The sequence below is a fragment of the Ailuropoda melanoleuca genome, chromosome 2 (assembly GCF_002007445.2).
Source record: "Ailuropoda melanoleuca isolate Jingjing chromosome 2, ASM200744v2, whole genome shotgun sequence".
Lineage (NCBI taxonomy): Eukaryota > Metazoa > Chordata > Mammalia > Carnivora > Ursidae > Ailuropoda > Ailuropoda melanoleuca.
In genome coordinates this window covers 95489041-95507747 of record NC_048219.1, presented here as the reverse complement: position 1 = coordinate 95507747, position 18707 = coordinate 95489041, and the positions used below count along the sequence as shown (strand labels likewise).

The 18707-nt window shown below is 39.7% G+C and overlaps 1 protein-coding gene across 1 annotated transcript in view; it reads left to right on the top strand.

Annotated features, from left to right (window-relative positions):
* CNTNAP5 (contactin associated protein family member 5) overlaps window positions 1-18707 on the top strand; it is an 820239-nt gene that overhangs the window by 529879 nt on the left and 271653 nt on the right. The window lies entirely within an intron of this gene.

Here is an 18707-nt window from a genome sequence, read left to right as displayed (position 1 = left end):
GAATTAGGTTGCTGGAAGAAAATTCATGTAAGGTGGTTTGCAGAGTGGATTAGGTGCCATAAGGAAGTGAAGGAGTTCCAGGCACTGGGATCAATACAAAGAAGATAGGAATGGAGAAAGACCAGCTCACAGAAAGTAGTTGAAATCAGTGAAAACCTGAGGAATCTGTGCAAGAAGTTGGGGTTTAAAGGTAGAAGAATGAGTCTTCTCAGGTGTTTCCTGCTTCCCTTGGTACAGTGGTCAATTTTATGTTTCAACTTGTCTGGACCATGGTACCCAGATATTTGGTAAAAAATTATCATTAATATTTCAGTGAGGGTGTTTTCTTTACATGAGATTAACATTTAAATCAGTGAACTGCGAGTAAAGCAGTTTACCCTCCAAAATGTGGATGGGCCTCATTGGTAAGTTCAAGGCCTTGGTAGAAAAGAGACTGACCTCTATCAAGTAAAAAGAAATTCTGCCAGCAGATGGCCCTTAGACTCCTACTGCAATTCTTTGCTGGGTTTCCTGCTTTGTGGTTTACCCTGCAGACATTGGACTTACAAAGCCTCCATGATCTTGTGACCCAATTCCTTAAAATTGGTCAATCAATTGATTGATAGACAGATGATAGACTTAGATAGATATAGATATGAGTAGATACTTATACTCACATCCTGTTGGCTCTTTTTCTCTAGACAACTGGGCCTAATAGACTTGGAGTACCTGTAGTTTAGGTGCTCCTGCTCTGTGCTCTCTTCTCATTTCTGTATATTTTCACCATGACAACAATCATATTACATTGTAACCACTAGTGTTTAGGTGTGTGTTCCCATGGATCTTTGAGCTTCTTGATGGAAAATGAGAGACAGGGTATGATGAATCCTGAATCTACTTTATGCATGCTCCAATGAGTTCAATGTAAATGGAACTCTGAGAAATCCCAGCCAAATTAAAGATTAATTTCTACCTTTCCCCATTTTTTCTTCCTAAATCTTGCTAATTTACCTTAGATTAAGGTCCTGTCCCATTAAATCAATAGCAGTTTAGAAATGTGGATACTGCCTCAATGTCCGATTTAACTGGGTTTGAGTCATTTCTACCACATGTAATGTCTTCTACAAATACAAGAGTGTAAGTGCCTACATGTTCCCTCATTGCCTCTAAGACCTCCCATTGATGGCCTTCCCCAAATCCCTTCCTTTCTTAAAACACAGGAATGACATGTGAGAATAGCAAATGTTTTGGATTCACACTGCAATTCAGATTCTAGTGCTGGCACATTCCAGCTGTGTGGACTTGGACAAGTCACTTAGAATTTCTGGATCTTGGTTTCCTTATCAGTGAAATGAAGATGTTAAAAATGGCTGCCTTCAATATTAATGTAAAGATTAGAATATATATGCAAACTTCCAGCCCCAAAAAGCAAATGGTCATGAAATTGGGTAACCAAACACCCTGGTGTGTTTATTAATCATGCCCTCATTCTATCCCACTGCTATCCTAGTATAGATGATATCTGTATAATCATCCTAGCTGTAAAAGATAGCTGTCTCCCTTCGCCAGCAATAAAGTCCGTGCTCCTTCTGCAGGTGCCATGAGACTTCTGAGGTTCTAGGAGCCTGGAGGGACCATTTGTGTGGGGAAGCTTCTAACATCGATAAAGCAGAATTAGAAATGTGGGGCATTCTGACAAGGTTTTCCTTAGAACTTGACATTTAAGCTCATTTTACACAGTTTCCATTTTGCCATTTTTAATGTTAACAGGACACCTAGTCAACATGTTAAAAAAGATTTTTCCCAGCCATACACTGTTTTTCCTCTGTACAGTAGAATTGCATATTGATACGCAAAATTGTTTGTTTAGAACCACTAACAAAAACACATTTATTTTCTCTCTTGATGGATACAATGCCAATTTCGTGTATCTGGACCTGTACAGCAATCATCAGGCATTGCAAGGAGATTACAAGAAATGTTTCGTCAAATCTCTAAAGCAAAACTTGTTTTTCATTCTCAAATAGCTCATAATCCATTTGCAAACCACCTTACAAGTCTCCATATCTTATCACTCGTTAATATGATGCTCTGTTTCTCCCTTCTTTGGCAGCAGGCTCTGTTTTCATTAAAACTCATCAAAGCATGCATAATGGAGTAGGTAGAGAAGCTGCAATTGAAGTCTCTCTAATATTCCTGCACATAATTGTGCAGTGTGATTGCAGATAATAGATTATCATCCAGACTATTGACAGAAAGAAAGAAATGTGTCCATTCAGTTACGTCTAACAGCCTTGCTTTTAAAGTTAGAGCAATGTCTGAGAGTTTGTAGTTTGTGGATGGGCTGTGCAAGGGTCTGTCAGTGTATAGGAAACAAGAATTACCCATGACATTGCACGGATCCAATTTGTAACAAAATTTCCCTCCCTGAGTTTCTTAGTACATTGTTAATTTTCGGCAGCTGTATTTTACACCAAGGAGAAGTAGAATTCAGTTGTTGCTGTCTTGCACATCTGTAATAAAGTTCTGTCCTCATATCTCTTATTGCCATCCCCCTGCTGGCTTCTAGCACAGACACTGCACTTCACACACACACACACACGCACACGTACATGGCACCAAAAGGAAGAATTAACTTCCCTGCCAAAGTCTTCTACAAGAAAAATCGAGGCTCAAGTTCTTAAGCTTGTCTTTCATCATAAGGTAGATAGCCATCATTGCAAAAGCACGGTTGCCAAAAACTTGTCATTTGATTATAGACTGCATACAATTGTGCCGGATATCTGCTAGGTACTGGATTAAAGACGCGTCACTGTGAAGTAACTGGAATTGTTTTTACCTTGCAAATATGTTAATGAGGCTAACAGAAATGGGATTCCAATTATAGCCATCAGACCTAAAGCTGTTCCTTTGTCTGTGGGTTTTGTGTCTTACCAGAGGATCTTAAGGACCAGGAAGCACTCTTTCCTCTCTTACTTTAAATTAGTATGCTTTGCTTGTCTGCTTGGGCCAGGCACTAAAGAGACACTGAGAATATAGAAATGATTAAGATATGTTCCCCCAAGTCCACAGAGTTTATAATCCCCTGTCATTGTGGTAAAAAAAGAAAACAGCACCCAACGCCTCAGCCTTCCCCACTCTGATTTATATTCCGTACAACAGCTAGAGGGATCTTTTGAAACACAGGTCTAACTGTGCCTGCCCCCATGCCCTTCTTCTACCTGTGCAAATTCCAAGCTCCTTAATCATGGTTTACAATTTTGAAGGGCATGGTTGTGGGGGTAAGTGAGTTCATATGCATTAATTAAAAGTCTTAGAACAATTCCTAGTGCTTATTTCATCCTTCAAATTATTATAATTAATATGTATTATAATTATTGTCTAGGGACCATTGGCAAGACCCTTAATCTTTGTATCTCAGTTCCCCTCTCTGTATATGAAGGGTGATAATAACAGCTTTTTGTGATTGGTATGTACACAATTAAATGAGCTAACATTTAAAGAATGTCACAGACTGGCAGAGCAAGTAGTGTAGGGACTGTAGGTCTTTCTCCTTCTCTTCTTTCCCCTTCCCTGGGAAACATGTCCACTGTGGCTCTGGGCCACAGGCTCAGCTCATCCTGGGGAGGAGCCCACAAGCTGTGTCCTCGTTCCCGGGTAGCAGAAGCACCATTTCCTGCTAGAGACTCACTCATGGATGACATATGTGCTGTGGCTCACTAGCAGTTTAATCAGTTGGAATAATACTTGTATTGTTGCTTATATTTCAGAGGGACAATTTGCTTTCTATAAATTGTTTTCCAGAGGACTGTTTTAGGCTGAAGAAGAATGGCAATTCAACAGCTTACAGGAATGAAACTGTTTTGAAGTATCTCTCTCTCTCTGTTTGATGTCTTATGCTATCAGCCAAGGTGTGGTGACCCCATAGGGCTTCCAGAAGGCTGGTCTTTTAGGCGAAGCTAGGGAGCAGATCTGCTTGTGTCAAATGCATGAGCGTTAAAGTGGTCTCTCTGGGCGAGTGGCAGATGGCATAATCTCCTGCTAAATTGGGCCATTAAATAAAACTACTAAGTCATAAAGCTGTAGCATTACCCTGAAATTAAAGCATTGTCACCTTTGAATTGCCAAGAATTTTAACAGGCACTTAGAGAAATTCCTTTCACACACCCATTTAGCATGGCCAGTTGACTCTAGCCACATGGATGAGAACAGAAGGCTCAGGACAAAAGATGGGAGGGTGATTGCAATGTGCTTTTCATTCATTTGCTTATTCACTCATTCACACACACATCCTTCACTAAGCCACTCACTGATTTCTTGAATTTCTTTATTCATCTTTCATTTATTTACTCATTAATTCTCTCATGTATTTACTTCTGCATTTATTTTTTATGCGTGCAGTTACTTATACATTATTCATTCATTCTTTGAGTCAGTCAGTCACTCAGTTATTCAGTTGGTCATTCAGAATTAAGCCATTCACATAAACTTTCGGGAACTGACTGAGTTAGGTGCCAAAATTACTAAATAAATGTCTGTCCTGTCCTCAAGGAATACACAGTTGGAGGAGAGAGACAGATATTGTAAACAGATCATTTACACACGGTGCAGAAAATAAAATAGAAGCCAATAGATGGTACAGAAATAGTACAAGGAAACTAATATAACAAAATAAAAATTATATAAAAAAAGAAATAATACAAGGAAGTCAATGGTTGAATCAAGGGGTCCAAGGACACTGGGGATGGTGGTCGGAGAAGGTGTCCTTGAAGAGCTGCCCTCTGAGCTGGGTTTGGTAGTAGAAACAGCTCATATTTAACTGAGCATCTACTAATATGAGGCACCACACTAGGCACTTTACATTAATGGTATCATTCAGTTTTCTTGGCAATGATGTGAAGAAGATACCAGTCTTTCCTTTTTATACAGCAGGACACTGAAATCTTGAGAGGCTGAATCACTTGTCCTGGTTCTTACAAGTTGAAATATGTCGGCCAGAAGTTGGAGCTAGGTCTGTGATTCCTATCCCTGGGTCTGTAGGACAGTTGACACAGGCAAAGAAAGACCAATGTGTCCAAATAGACCCTCCCTCTGTCTTTCCCTGGCCTGTTCTGCTCTTGCCTATCGGTCAACATCACAGTGAAAAGTTCTCTAAGGAAGTGACCCTGATGGAATGAAGTCTCTACAATATCCACTTCATCTCCTTCATATCACTTTTCTCATCTGTAAAATGGGGATTATCATACCCACCCTTCAAAGTTTTCCAAATATTAGATGAGAATTATATAAAACAAAGGTTCTTCAATGTTATTTCCCCAAAGAATGACCTGTAATAAAGTTTGAAAATTATATTTTCTAGTATATCCCCAGCAATGGTTATTCAGTAGGTTCAGGACAGTGATCAGAAATAGCATTTTTATTTTATTTTATTTTTTTTTAAAGATTTTATTTATTTATTCGACAGAGATAGAGACAGCCAGCGAGAGAGGGAACACAAGCAGGGGGAGTGGGAGAGGAAGAAGCAGGCTCACAGCAGAGGAGTCTGATGTGGGGCTCGATCCCATAATGCCGGGATCACGCCCTGAGCCGAAGGCAGACGCTTAACCGCTGTGCCACCCAGGCGCCCCAGAAATAGCATTTTTAATAAGCACCTAAAGATACCAGACTTTGGGAAATATCTCCATAAGGTGATTAGCATAGTGCTTAACTCTTACCAAGTCCCCATCCTTATTCAACTCCTGCTTCTAAGAGGGGCCCGGTCAGTAACTAAAAGAACAGTTCTTCTCAAGACCTGAACACAGAGCCTATCCTGATGCTTTCCTGGTGGACCTTTTGCAGCACATTTTTGTTACAGAGACCTGGCGAAACCCTCTTTTTAGTGCTGTGGGGATCAGGCACAGTCCAATCAACCAGTATTGATTGATATTTCCTTGTGCTCAGTGCTGTACAAGCTACTGTAAGCCACTAACCTCTATGCCCAAGGATCTCATATATAACTTCTAGCTCTTAAAGCACTTTTATCTAGGCCATTCTATTTAAGGTCATGCAATTATCTTGTAGATTTGACAGCCATGGAATGCCAGGCACATTAACTTCTAAGACACTCAATTTCCTCATCTGTATAATAGGGATGATCAGTTACTCTTACATCAATATGCTGATGTGTAGATTAAATAAAATTAAATGAGTGATGTGCTTCATACACTCAATCCAGTATGTGGCATTCTCAAAGAGCTTCTGAAATAGAAGCATCATCAGCAAGTACCATCATCATAGGAGGAGGATCTTGATGCTGAAAGAATTCAGAGACAAGAGTGATCAAGAAAGGCTTCGTGGGAGACATGGGACTTAGGTTTGACCTTGAAAGATAGGTGTCCCAAGGCTGGGCAGAGAGGGAAAAAGAGAAGAAAAAATCAGTCCTGTTGAGCTCAGCAGGGTCATGGAAGTGGAGATGTAATGAACAGGTGCCTAAGGACCCTCGGCCTTGTTTGAGGGCTCCTGGCTCACCTGTGTATTCTGATGCAGTGCTACCATTGGGCTGGACACTTTCCTTTTCTGGAAGAGTGAAATAACACATGGGAGTCAAACATCCTTCCCAGAAAGCTTGCTTGCTCTTGTTCACTTTTCCTCTGAGCTCAGGATTCTAGGGAAAGATGATGAATTGAAGTCAGTCCAAACATTTCAAAGATTAAAAGAGGCAAGATTTCATTCTCTTCAAAGTAGGTGAATCAGAGGAGACATTCACTAGGGGCCTTTTTCCTATTATTCAAGTCAAGGGAGCACCCATCAGCCTTGTGTTCTCAGTATGCAGGTGTTTGAGTATGTTATATGTATTCTCAAGGAGAAGTTGGTAAGAGACATTGACTAGTTAGACTGTCCACTGAGACAGTTTCCACATGGATTTAAGAGTGCCAGCTCTGAGTGTTCTGTCCCACCGTCAAACCTTGTTCCAGGTTCTGTTCTTCTGTAATATAGTTCCCTCACCAACTTCTTTAGACCAAGCTCTCATCCCTTACTCTTATGAAGCTTCTTTGCCTGTCACAATTCTTATGGCTCCTCCAATTCACATAAGAGACAAACATGTGCCAAATGTAACATGGTCATTAAAAGTGTGGGCTTGGTTTGAATCCAAGCACTGGTGTTTCTTAGTTTTGTCAATTCGGGTGATGTAGTTGAGTTACTTGGCTTCCCTGTTCCTTGGTTTCCTCTTCTGTAATGAATAATAGAATTTATTTTTAAGGTGCTTATCTGAGATAATTGATGCAATCTACAAGAAAAAAAATGCCTGGCATTATATACCTAATACATGATAGTTATTATTACTTGTTTTTACCACCATAGCCCCCAAAACCTTGACTCTGGTTTCTGGGAATGAAGTAATACAAATAACTAATAGCTCTTACGAGTGCACAACACCTGATATACTGAAAGCACTCCTGAAAATGAATTTAACATTATTAATAAATATGCACTTGAAAATGGATGTGCTACCGTGTGTGAATGGTTGAATTTGAAACTAATTTTTGCTATTTGATAATTATTTGGCTAATTAGTCCTTAGCCATGTGTGTGTTGGTATAAGGCACACGCACATGAATTTGTCAGAGCGTAGTAGAATAGCTGCGAGCACTTAATACAGGTGAAGTACTGTGCAAAGCATTATTTTTTTCTCCCTAAAGTTTTTATTCTTAAGTATTCAAACTTACAGAAAAGTTGAAAGAACACTAACATGAGCACCCATACACCTTTCACAAGCTTCCCCAAACATTAAAATTTTGGCACATTTGCACATTTTTCCCATCCTCATCTCTGTCTCTCTCCCTCTTTCTCCCCCTTCCCCCACTTCCCTTCCTCCTGTTATAAAATGCTTCTTTTTTTTTTCCCCTGAACTTTTTGGAACTAAGTTGTAGACATACTGATAATTTAAACCTAAAGACCTTCTGTTCATATCATTAAGAACAAAGATATTATCCTACATAACCACAATACCGAAACCATGCTTAAGAACAGAAACAAACTGAGGGCCTCAGAGGGGAGGGGGGTGGGGGAATGGGATAGGCCGGTGATGGGTAGTAAGGAGGGCTCGTATTGCATGGTGCACTGGGTGTTATATGCAACTAATGAATCATCGAACTTTACATCAGAAACTGGGGATGTACTGTATGGTGACTAACATAATATAATAAAAAAACATTTAAAAAAAAGGAACATAAACATGAATTCAGTCAGAACTCTCCAGTATATAGTCTGTCTTGTCCCTACAGTGTCTTTTATAGCAGCATCTGTTTTTGTATGTCTATTCAGGATTAAAGGAGTGTCCACATGTTGGATTTGATGGTCATATCCTTTTAGTCTGTTTTAACTAGAAAATCCCTTCCCCCAACTCATCACTTTTGCATGGTTTTCATCATTAACTTTTTGAAGAGTACCAGCCAGTTGTTAAGCAAAATGTTCCAGTTTAAAAAAAAATTTTTTTCTCATAACTTCTTTATTGTTGCCATGCTTCAGCAGAAAACCTCGTAGATGATGTTTGTCCTCTTCAGTGTATGCCACGAGGAGGCACATGATGTGATTGGGTAAAATACCTCTGCCAGATCTCTGCATTGTAAAGGTGATTTATAATCTTTGAGTTGTCTGTGGGGTTATATGCAGATTCTGTGTGAATATCCAGTTCCTCAACATTTCCTCCCAGTCTGGGAATGACTCTGACCCCTATGCTATTACACTGGAATTTGTAAAATGTTGTTTTACTAATCCTATAATTCCTTCTGCATTTTCAGCTGTCATTCTGCATTCTTCTCTACAAAAGAGCTTTTTTTTTTTTTAGAAAAGCTTTTTATTCCTTGCCCTGCCTCACATCTCTTGTGTTGCTCTAGAATCATAAATCATTTCATTTTAAAATGTTACTATTATTATAATGTTTTTTGATATTCAGATTGCCCCAAATATAGCTAGTCATGGTCCCACTAATTCTGCTCCTATGTCTTTCTTACCTGTCTCCATTAATCTTGGAGTACTTCCTTGTTTTCTGGCTCCAGATGTTATTATCTTGAACTTGTCTTGCTTAGACCCAGACTCAGCTGTTTTCCCAAAGAGGCAAAAGACACATTTTTGCAGCAAATGGTATTTGGAAATTAGTATCTAGGTGTTAGGTTTGTTTGTTACTTCTAGTCCATTTCCGTGGACAGAACTTGAAAACGTGTGTGTGTGTGTGTGTGCAGGTGTGCACACTTGTGCTTAAATTATGATTTCTTATGGTTATCTCTAATGCAAATGGAGCACTGTTAGATTTTTCCTCATCATTGTCTCTTCTATATATATCTCTCTTCTCTCACAGTGAGAACCTTTCACAACAATACCAATATATTACTCATTTGTTCTACCTTACAATATACACAAAATAGTTTCAGAGTCACATCAGCCATATCACTACTGATAACAAAGTAAAGCGTAGGGGCGCCTAGGTGGCATAGCGGTTGAGCGTCTGCCTTCGGCTCAGGGCGTGATCCCGGCGTTATGGGATCCAGCCCCACATCAGGCTCCTCCACTATGAGCCTGCTTCTTCCTCTCCCACTCCCCCTGCTTCTGTTCCCTCTCTCGCTGGCTGTCTCTATCTCTGTCAAATAAATAAATAAAAATCTTAAAAAAAAAAAAGTAAAGCATAACATTACTGAATTTTAATTTCAGTTCTTAGAATATAGTCTACCAAGGATGTATGGCTAGACAGAATACTGCATTAAAAAGTTACATGAATTAATATTTCCTTATTCATGGTTCTTTTATCTATTTAATATACAGTTAGGCTTTTTGTTTCTGTTTAATATTCAATTTTAGGGGGTGCCTGGGTGACTCAGTCAGTTAGGCATCTGACTCTTGGTTTTAGGTCAGGTGATGATCCTGAAATCAAGCCCTGCATAGGGTGGGCTCCATGCTCAGTGGGGAGTCTGCTTGGGGTTCTCTCCCTCTGCCTCTTCCCTAACTAGTGCAGGCTCTCTCTCATTATCTAAAATAAATAAATAAATCTTTAGAAAATTATTCAGTTTTAGGGTTAGTCTCTTTATATTTTTCATTTAATTATATATTTAATAACTTTGCAAAATATTAACATGTTACAAAAGCTAATTATATATATTATATATACTTCTATTTATATAATATATACTTTTATGTTTATATTATATATAATATGGTTGACCAAAGGTGTTTTACTCTCCTATTGCAATCACCTTCTTCTTACCCATCTTCTCTAGGTCATCATTTATATTGGTTTATCCTTCCTGTGTGTGTTTTTTATTGCTTCTTTATTCTTGCACAAAATGTAGCATAGTCTTTTGCACCTTGAAGCCTTGATCCCGTCATTTTAGGGTACTTACTGGAACACATTATAAATCAGTTTAGAAAGGTCTTGTGTGGTCTTTATTATGAGTGCATAGTACCTCACTGTGCCAATTAACTATGCTTTATTCATTCAGAAACCTCCTGATTGATATTTGAATTTTTTTCTTTTTTTAGATATATTTATTTATTTGAGAGAGAGAGAAAGAGAGAGTAAGCATGGGAGGGGAGGGGCATGGGGAGAAGGAGAGGGAGAGAAAGAATTCCAGTCAGACTCCCCACTGAGTGTGGAGCCCAACACAGGGTTTGATCTCATGATGGCGAGATCATGACTTCAGCCAAAACCAAGAGTCGGATGCCCAACAAACTGAGCCACCCAGACACCCCTGAATTTTTTCTTCACTATGCTGTTCTTGCAATAGATGTTCTGGGCTGCAGAGCAGAATTTCAAGTACATATCTAAACATACTTTGCCATCCTATATCACTTTCCTGCTGATTTCAGGAGCTGTCACTAGAGTCAGTGAGATCTTGGCATTCTGTTTGATGTTTAGTTCCATGTTAAGTGAATGCCCACTCTGGGTCAAGTGCTCAGCATACGAATATTTATAAGATCATCTTTTGCCTTGTAGAGCTTACAGTTTAGTAGGGAAATTTGAGTAAACAAATTGTTATCATGGTTCTTGAGCAAGACCAGAACCGGATGCTGGTGGAGTTAGAAGAGGCTTCCCACTGGGGAAGACACCGGTGCTCTGGCAATATCATTCATACTGTGATGAGCTCCAGAGCAGAGATGTCTGCTGAAAGAAGGATGAATCATTCCATGCTCCTCTTTGAGTTTCTTTTTGTCAATCACCTCTAGAACCAGAATATAAGATCCTTGAAACTGAGTATTAGACAGTCTGAGATTTACTGAAGCCTTGTCTTCCTTTGTGACATTGTAAAAGGAGATGTAAATGCTGCCCTTGGGTAGCCCTTCTCAGGATTATGGGAAGACCTTCACAGTTAGCTCTCTCCCTTCCAAACTCCTGAATTCAATCTTGGCTACTTTAGCTCTTCTTAACAAAGGGATGGAAACTACTTATTCTGTACTTGTGTCCCAGATACTGGGCTATCTTGTCTCAATGTGTATATCATTGAATCAACATGATGAAGTGTGAGGTAGAGATCACTTCTCGCTTGTATTTTGAGAAAACAGAGGTTCAGAGAGGTTGACAAGCATGTTCAGCATCCCTCAGCTGGTAAGTACTAGATGTAGGAACTGGATTTAGATCTTCATGAGTTCCAGTTTTTTCCTCAGAATGCACAAAAACAGTGCCTGCTACTAAGGTACTCCTAAAGACTTCAAAAATACTTCTAACAGGAACCAAAGCCTGGCCACCAGCCCCATAGCCCTCTTCCCATCAGGCGATTTTGGTACGGAGGCTCCTTTCTTCTCTCCCCTCCCCAGAAGGCAGGCGTACCTGGCTTGTCCACACCTGCCCCTATGCCCCACACTGCCAGGCTCTGGGGTTCCATGTGAACTTCTTTCCCAGGACCACCCTTGAATGCCTTGAGCTCGGGGTCCAGAGTGTCATTTAACCTCGTACCCTTCGTCCTACCTTCCCGGTCCCTAATGTAATATTCTGCACCCTCCAGACATTTAATACATTTTCCTTGAATAAGCCAGTGAATAACAATCCATCAAGTATGTTACAATGTGCGTGGAGTCTGGTCAACTTCTCCCCGCCCCCCGAACGTAAAACAGATTTCCCAGGTCTCTGTGATCATACCACCTATTTTAAAGCAAAGCAAGAGAAAAATAACCCCCAAAAAGGTACATAAAAAGTAAAGGCTCCAGCGAAGTAGGAGAATAAATCACAGTCAAGTATGTTGTCTGGGAAGTCGTAAAGCGTGGCCTGCGCAGGCAGGTGGAGGAGCAGTAATGGGCAGGAGCTGGTCCCCGGCGCTACCGCGCCCCCTGAGCTGCGGTGTCTGCGTTCTAGCTAATGCATGGTGCGCGGGGGCCCCAGTAGGGCCCATAAACCGGTAATGTGCTCCCCGCAGCAGCAGAAGGCCAGAGGCTGAAAGCAGCCGCGTCTGCAGTGGTTTTAGCGAGCGCCTTATGAGTGCGTTCTCGCACAGGCAGCTGATAGATCCACCTGGGAATAAAACAGCTCCTGTGGGAATTTGAAGCCTTTTAAAGGTGTTGGAAATTGTTATACAACAATTATCCCTCTTCCCTTTGCAGGTTGAGGAGAACATGGTGTTGACCCCCTCCGCACAGCTTCCCATAACTTTTTCTGATAATGAAATGATCCTTTCAGATGCTCCCTGAGTGGCTTCACCAGGAGGGCTGAGAGCAGTGGACTTTTTGATTTTCTGTCTGGTACCCAGGCTCTGTGCTCAACTCCCCCCTGTGTGTTTTTATTACATCATCACTGCACAGTGGGTTATATCCAGTTTGCAGATGAGAAGACTTGAGGCTTGGGGAGGTGAAGGGCCTCTGCGAGTGTTCAGGAATCTGAGCTGGTAGTGTCGACTGAGTCTGCGGATCCCAGTGCCCTCTCTTTTCTCCCTTGCATCTGCCTCCATTAACCAAAGAAGCCCTTGCCAAGCTGATATTTACTCAGTAGTCATTGCCTGTGATTTAAATGGAGAGATAAGGTACAAACATATGAAAAATTAAATAACTATCAATGCAGAACGACAAGAGATGTCACTAGGCTGTACAGGCGTAGATGTCAAATGAGTGGTACAGGCAGTGGTTTGAGGATTATTTAAGCTGTCTTTACCCTTGGCACAGAAAATTCACTTTGTCAACATAGATAACTGTACCACAAGTGACCCCAGGGACCTTAATATAGACTTGCTTTATTACAATAGGAGCATAAGTGAATTGGCACACTTTTCAAAGGACTATAAGCAGCTCCCCACAGTGATTTAAGTTCAATTAAGCTGGGTATTGACAATCTGTAGACTTCCCTTCCTCCCAAGCATTGTGATAGAAAAAATTGCACATTTTTTTGGCCCTGTAAAGAGACAGATATCTGTGTAGAATGAGGTCTTATTAATCAGAGTTATTTCTTCTCTCTCTCTCCTTTTTTACTTTCCTTTTATTTGTTCTTTCTTCTGAGTGGTGATCTCCATGGTAACAGAACAGCTTACATCATCTATAATTACTGCTATTATTAATAATAATAATGATCATCATCATAATAGCAATCAGATAAAATGAGAGAAAAATATGAAGGAAAATTAAATTGTGGGTCTGTATGTAAACAGTTTACAGCTTCTGAAATGAGAGCAAGACAAACCAGCAGGTCACAGAGAGACTCAGGGTGAGGATTCATAGAGGGCTTTCTGGGGTGATGACTAGAAAAGAGTTCACAACAGAGATGCAGATACAGAATGGTCTAGAGCATCCTCTCATTACCACTGTGCTAGCACTTTGTGCAACCTCTTTTTCTTCTCTCTTGTTGTTGATACTGGTGGTGGTCATATTGAATGTGTGTGTGTGTGTTAATCTTATAATTTGCAACTTCTCACATTTGGATCACTACGTGTGCATAGAAGAGCTGCTTTGGAAATGCTGGAAGAAAGAACCTGGAAGAAAACAAATGGTGGTGATCAACTATCTCATCACTTGACGATGATTTCCTGAAATCCTAGAAAGTGCTTGATGGCAGCCTAGGCTCTGGCTGTCTGAAGATGAAAGACTTCTGAAGACCTGTCCATTCTCAAGGAAAAAATTGCAGTCTTTGCTGAGCAAACTTCTGTAACATCCACTCCCAGCCCTGCCCCCACCAGTTCTCTGGACAGACTCACTTACTTTTATTTATTTTTTAAATTTTATTTATTTATTTGAGAGTGAAAGGGAGACGGAGAGAGTATGAGCGGGATGAGGTGCAGAGGGAGAAGCAGGATCTCCACTGAGCAGAGAGCCCGACTCCAGGATCATGACCTGAGCCAAAGGCAGACGCTCAACCGACTGAGCCAGCCAGGTGCCCCTAGCCTCACTTACTTTTAATCTCAAGAATACTTATAATAGCCTGAGACATTTTTCATTCTTCTGGACACAATTTTCCCTGAAACAATGGCAAGCTTTTAGAGTTAGGCAGTATGTTATCCTTCTGGGCAGGTACCCCTGTGGCTGGCAATGAACTAACTGGGCATATATTTGAACATAAGAATGAATGATATCCTTCATATTTTGGGAGATCTCATAGCTTTATGGGAAGATAGACTTGAAACCTAAATTCACAATGTAGTTTGAGACATGCTTTGCTAGCCTCCATAATACATTGTTATGTCTGTGAAATGACACTTTAGAATTTTATCATATATGCTCCTTGATGCCCTATGGCCTGTATCTCCTTTATGTAAAAAGGTGGCAAATGGCTGGTGAGGGTCTGGGTCATGAGCTCATTCACATTCATGCCAGTACATTGGGCATCCTTAAACAATATCCACCCATTTCCTCAAAGTTCTAGTAATTAAAACAGTACAGTACTGCCACAAAAAATAGACACATAGACCAATATAAGAGAATGGGGAGCCCAGAATTACATCCCTACAGATGTGTTCAATTAATATTTGACAAGAGAGCTAGGAACACTCAATGGAGAAAGGATAGTCTCTTCAACAAATGGTGCTGGGAAATTGGACAGCCACATGCAAAAAGAAAAAAAAAGAAAGAAAGAAATTGGGCCCCCATTTATACCACTCACAAAAATTAACTCTAAATAAATTAAAAACTTAAGCATAGGACCTGATATCATAAAAATCTTAAAAACACAGGGAAGCTACTCCTTGACATTGGTCTTGGCAACAGTTTTTTGGCTATGACACCAAAAGTACAAACAACAAGAATAAAAATGAACAAATGAGACTACATCAAACTAAATACGTTTGTACGTAGCAAAGGAAGCCGTTAACAAAATAAAAATGGAATCTATGAAATGGGAGAAACATTTGCAAACTACATATCAGATAAAGAAGCAAATATATAATTCTTGTTACTTAAACTAAGATCTTTCATGAATTGAATAAATTCCTGCCACCAGTTCAAAACTCTCTAAGTGCAGTTTTCCCTTAAGCAGAGAATTTGTCATGGATAATTTAATACATGTATTCCTTTGAACAAGTTAGAAAGATGGGGTTATGCTTCTCATCATGGGACTGAATAGTAGTATACAGTAAGAAATAATAGAGAATGACCTGAGTAGCAAAAAGTAGTATCAGGAGCAGTGTTCTTCCAGGTTTCTGGGATCACGAGGACTAACCAACACAAACCATTGACAAAATTTCAGGAAATGAAAGGGACACAAATAAGTACAGAGACACATGAGACTATTTCAAAGTGAAAAGTTAATTGAACAAGACGGTAATTAGTAATTATATACAGCAGCAGCTATATTACAAGAAATTGCAGTCCAGCGCACTTGTTAACTTTGTTTGTTGGAAGATTGATATTAATATCCCATTTTCCAAAGTGGAAATTTCAGAGGTTAATGACGTGCTCAAAGCCTCACTGCTGACATGTAGCAGAACATAGTTTACAATCAGAAGGCAGGTTTCCAAAGCCAGGCTGTCTCATGGCACCTTGAAGCCCTAGCTGCAGCTCTAGAGATGAGAAAGTATTCCCTGTGGTAGAGGGTCTGATCTGGGGGCAGACCAGCAGAGGATGGTGCTTGGAGCCTGAAGGATTTTCTGATGTACTCCCAATCATAGCATTTAGATAATTTACTCCTCCGTCCCTGAGTGTAACTGGACCTTCTTGAATTATAGACAAATTTCTAGAGGTTTCCTTGTGTAAGAGTTCAAGTTCAGATCTTCTCACACAAACCCCTTCCCCATTTAATCCTTACAACCATTCTATAGAATTGGTATCATTTCTGATTTCCAGATACTACTGATGAGGAAACTGAACTTTAGAGAAGTAATGATTTGACCAAGACTGCTTAACCAGTAAGTGTCGAGGTGGCACAAAAATCCAGATCTTCTAACTGCAGAGCCCAATCTGTGTCAATAAATATCTATGCACCCATTGACTTAATTTACCATCTTTAACTTTTAGCTTCATGGATTCAATTTCAGTTAAAGCATGTGTACATTCATGAATGAATTTGCACCAACATCCACCTAAAAGATGTTCAAAATGAATATTAGTCGTTTGAAAATCCTTAGAGCTAAAGTTCACCTACACATTCCCTAGCTAAAACCACATGTCCCCATCTTAGACCAGACATCAGAAGCATCAGGCACCAAAGCCAACTTTCATGAGTGGCATTGACCCTTAGCCTTTAATATTTTGTCAGAGTGCAGGACTTAATCTGCACCTGCTACCAATGAAACTGGGCGGGGGGGGGGGAGAAAGCAAGAAGAAATAGTATCCAATTACCTTCTTCTTTTCAATCTTTCTTCTGCTATCTCCCAGGAGAAAAAAATAATCAGAGGACAAAGGGCATCTTTGAAAGGAAAGCCTGCTAAGAGGCTCTAGGTTTCGTGTAATCATCTCTCCTCTTGTCGCTCGTACTCTGTTTGCAGGGCTTGTGATGCCTTTGTGAATCATGGGGAGCACTTCAGAGCTCTTAACTCTTCATTCGTTTCTTCTGTATATCTGCATATATCAAAATGTGCCAATAGTTGAGTTGTTAGAACTTGCATTCACGCCCAGGTTCCAGAAGGCAGGGTTGGCAACATTAGTGGCTTCAAGATGAAAGGTTGTCTCTCCTACACATTTTCCTTTTCCATCTTGCTAAAGATAGAATATGATTCTGGCAAAATGAGTCAGTGAGTAAATGAATGAGAATCAATGAATGAATGCATGAATAATCAGATGAATGGATATATGGATATATGAATCTGTGTGTATTTGGAAGGAAATCTAAATTTGTATGATTTAATGATGCTATTTGGACCACTTCTGGCACCAGATTGGACGCAGTGAGACTGCGGACAAGTTTATTTTCTCTCTTTAAGCCTTCATATATCTATACCTCTATGTATATGTTGTGTCTCTATCTATTGCCGTATCTGTGCTTATGTCTGTCTCTCTATGTATTTATCTATCTATATTGGCATCTACCATAGTGGATTGTTATGTGTACCAGAGATAAGGCATATAAAACGTCCTCGCATGAGACAGTAACACAGCGTCTATACATTAGACTGGGTGGTTCTTTGCTTCTTCTACGTACCATGGACATTTCAAAACTGTTGGTCTTTATTTCTCTTTCTATGCTATTGTGTTATTAAATAATTATTTTTCTTTGGTTATTCATCAGAGTTTGTCTATATCAGTACCAACATTTTTGGAGTTACGGGTTGACTGTTTGTGTAATATTATTATTTTTACCAATTAGAATTAATGTCCTAGTATTACTTTCAAAGTCAGAACCTAATAACCTTCATTTTGATTTGTTTTCCAGACTTTATAGAAAATATAATTCTGCCTCCATTAAATATTGGAGATGTGGTTATCACTGGACTGGTTTTAGGAAAGTCTGAAGATGAATTAGAATGCTTGAACAGAGTTTAGTACTTTTGCTTCAAGAAATATTTCTTTTTCTGGAGTTAGAAAATTCTTTAGAGATAATGGAAACCAAACTTTCTCTCCTGTCTCCTTCTAATATAGTGAAACAGAAGTGCAAGCAGTGAAGTTACTTCTCCCAAGTCACATACAGAGTTAGGGTAGAGAAAGTATTAAAACTGGGGATCCTGTGCTTTTCCTTTTTAGGTAAATATGCTGACAGCTGTGATCCTGCTTCTCAGTAGTACTAATTAGTAATAGTTACTTTCAGGTTGGACACTCATCACTATTGCCTAATAGATATGCGTTGGGTCATTTCTTTACTTCCTAGACCTTGGTTTCCTCCTTTATAAAAAACTAGGAGGATGAAATAGGAGGGAAACCACATGATAGCTATGTTAAGTTATTTTTCATCTCTGAGAATCTATGAAGAGTAATGATGTTATTATGTGGGCAAGATTCTCGGATGACAAAAGCTTTTCGAGTCTTCCTATTTCCTCCTTTGCTTTATTTGTGAGCATGTTTGGAATGAAATTCTATGTCCAATTGCAGTAAATGTTTTAGTATAGGTTATTAGTACAGAAATGTCTGATAGGTCTCGGATAGTGCCTTGCAACTTCATATGTTTGGTTGCTATTCCATAGTAACAGCTCTTCTGCTGGGATTGCTGTCTTTTTCTTTTTTTTCTTTCTTATTTTTTTTTTTCTGATGATAAAACTGAGCCGTAGAAAAATGAAGTGATTTGTCCAAGCTTGTTGTTGTCAGAGATAGGCTTCAAATACACATCTCTCAAGCTGTAAAACTCAAATATTTCTCCTCTCTCCTCACCTCCCATTCTTACCTGTGGTAGGTAAAACATGTCCTCCAAGCCTGATGTGAAGG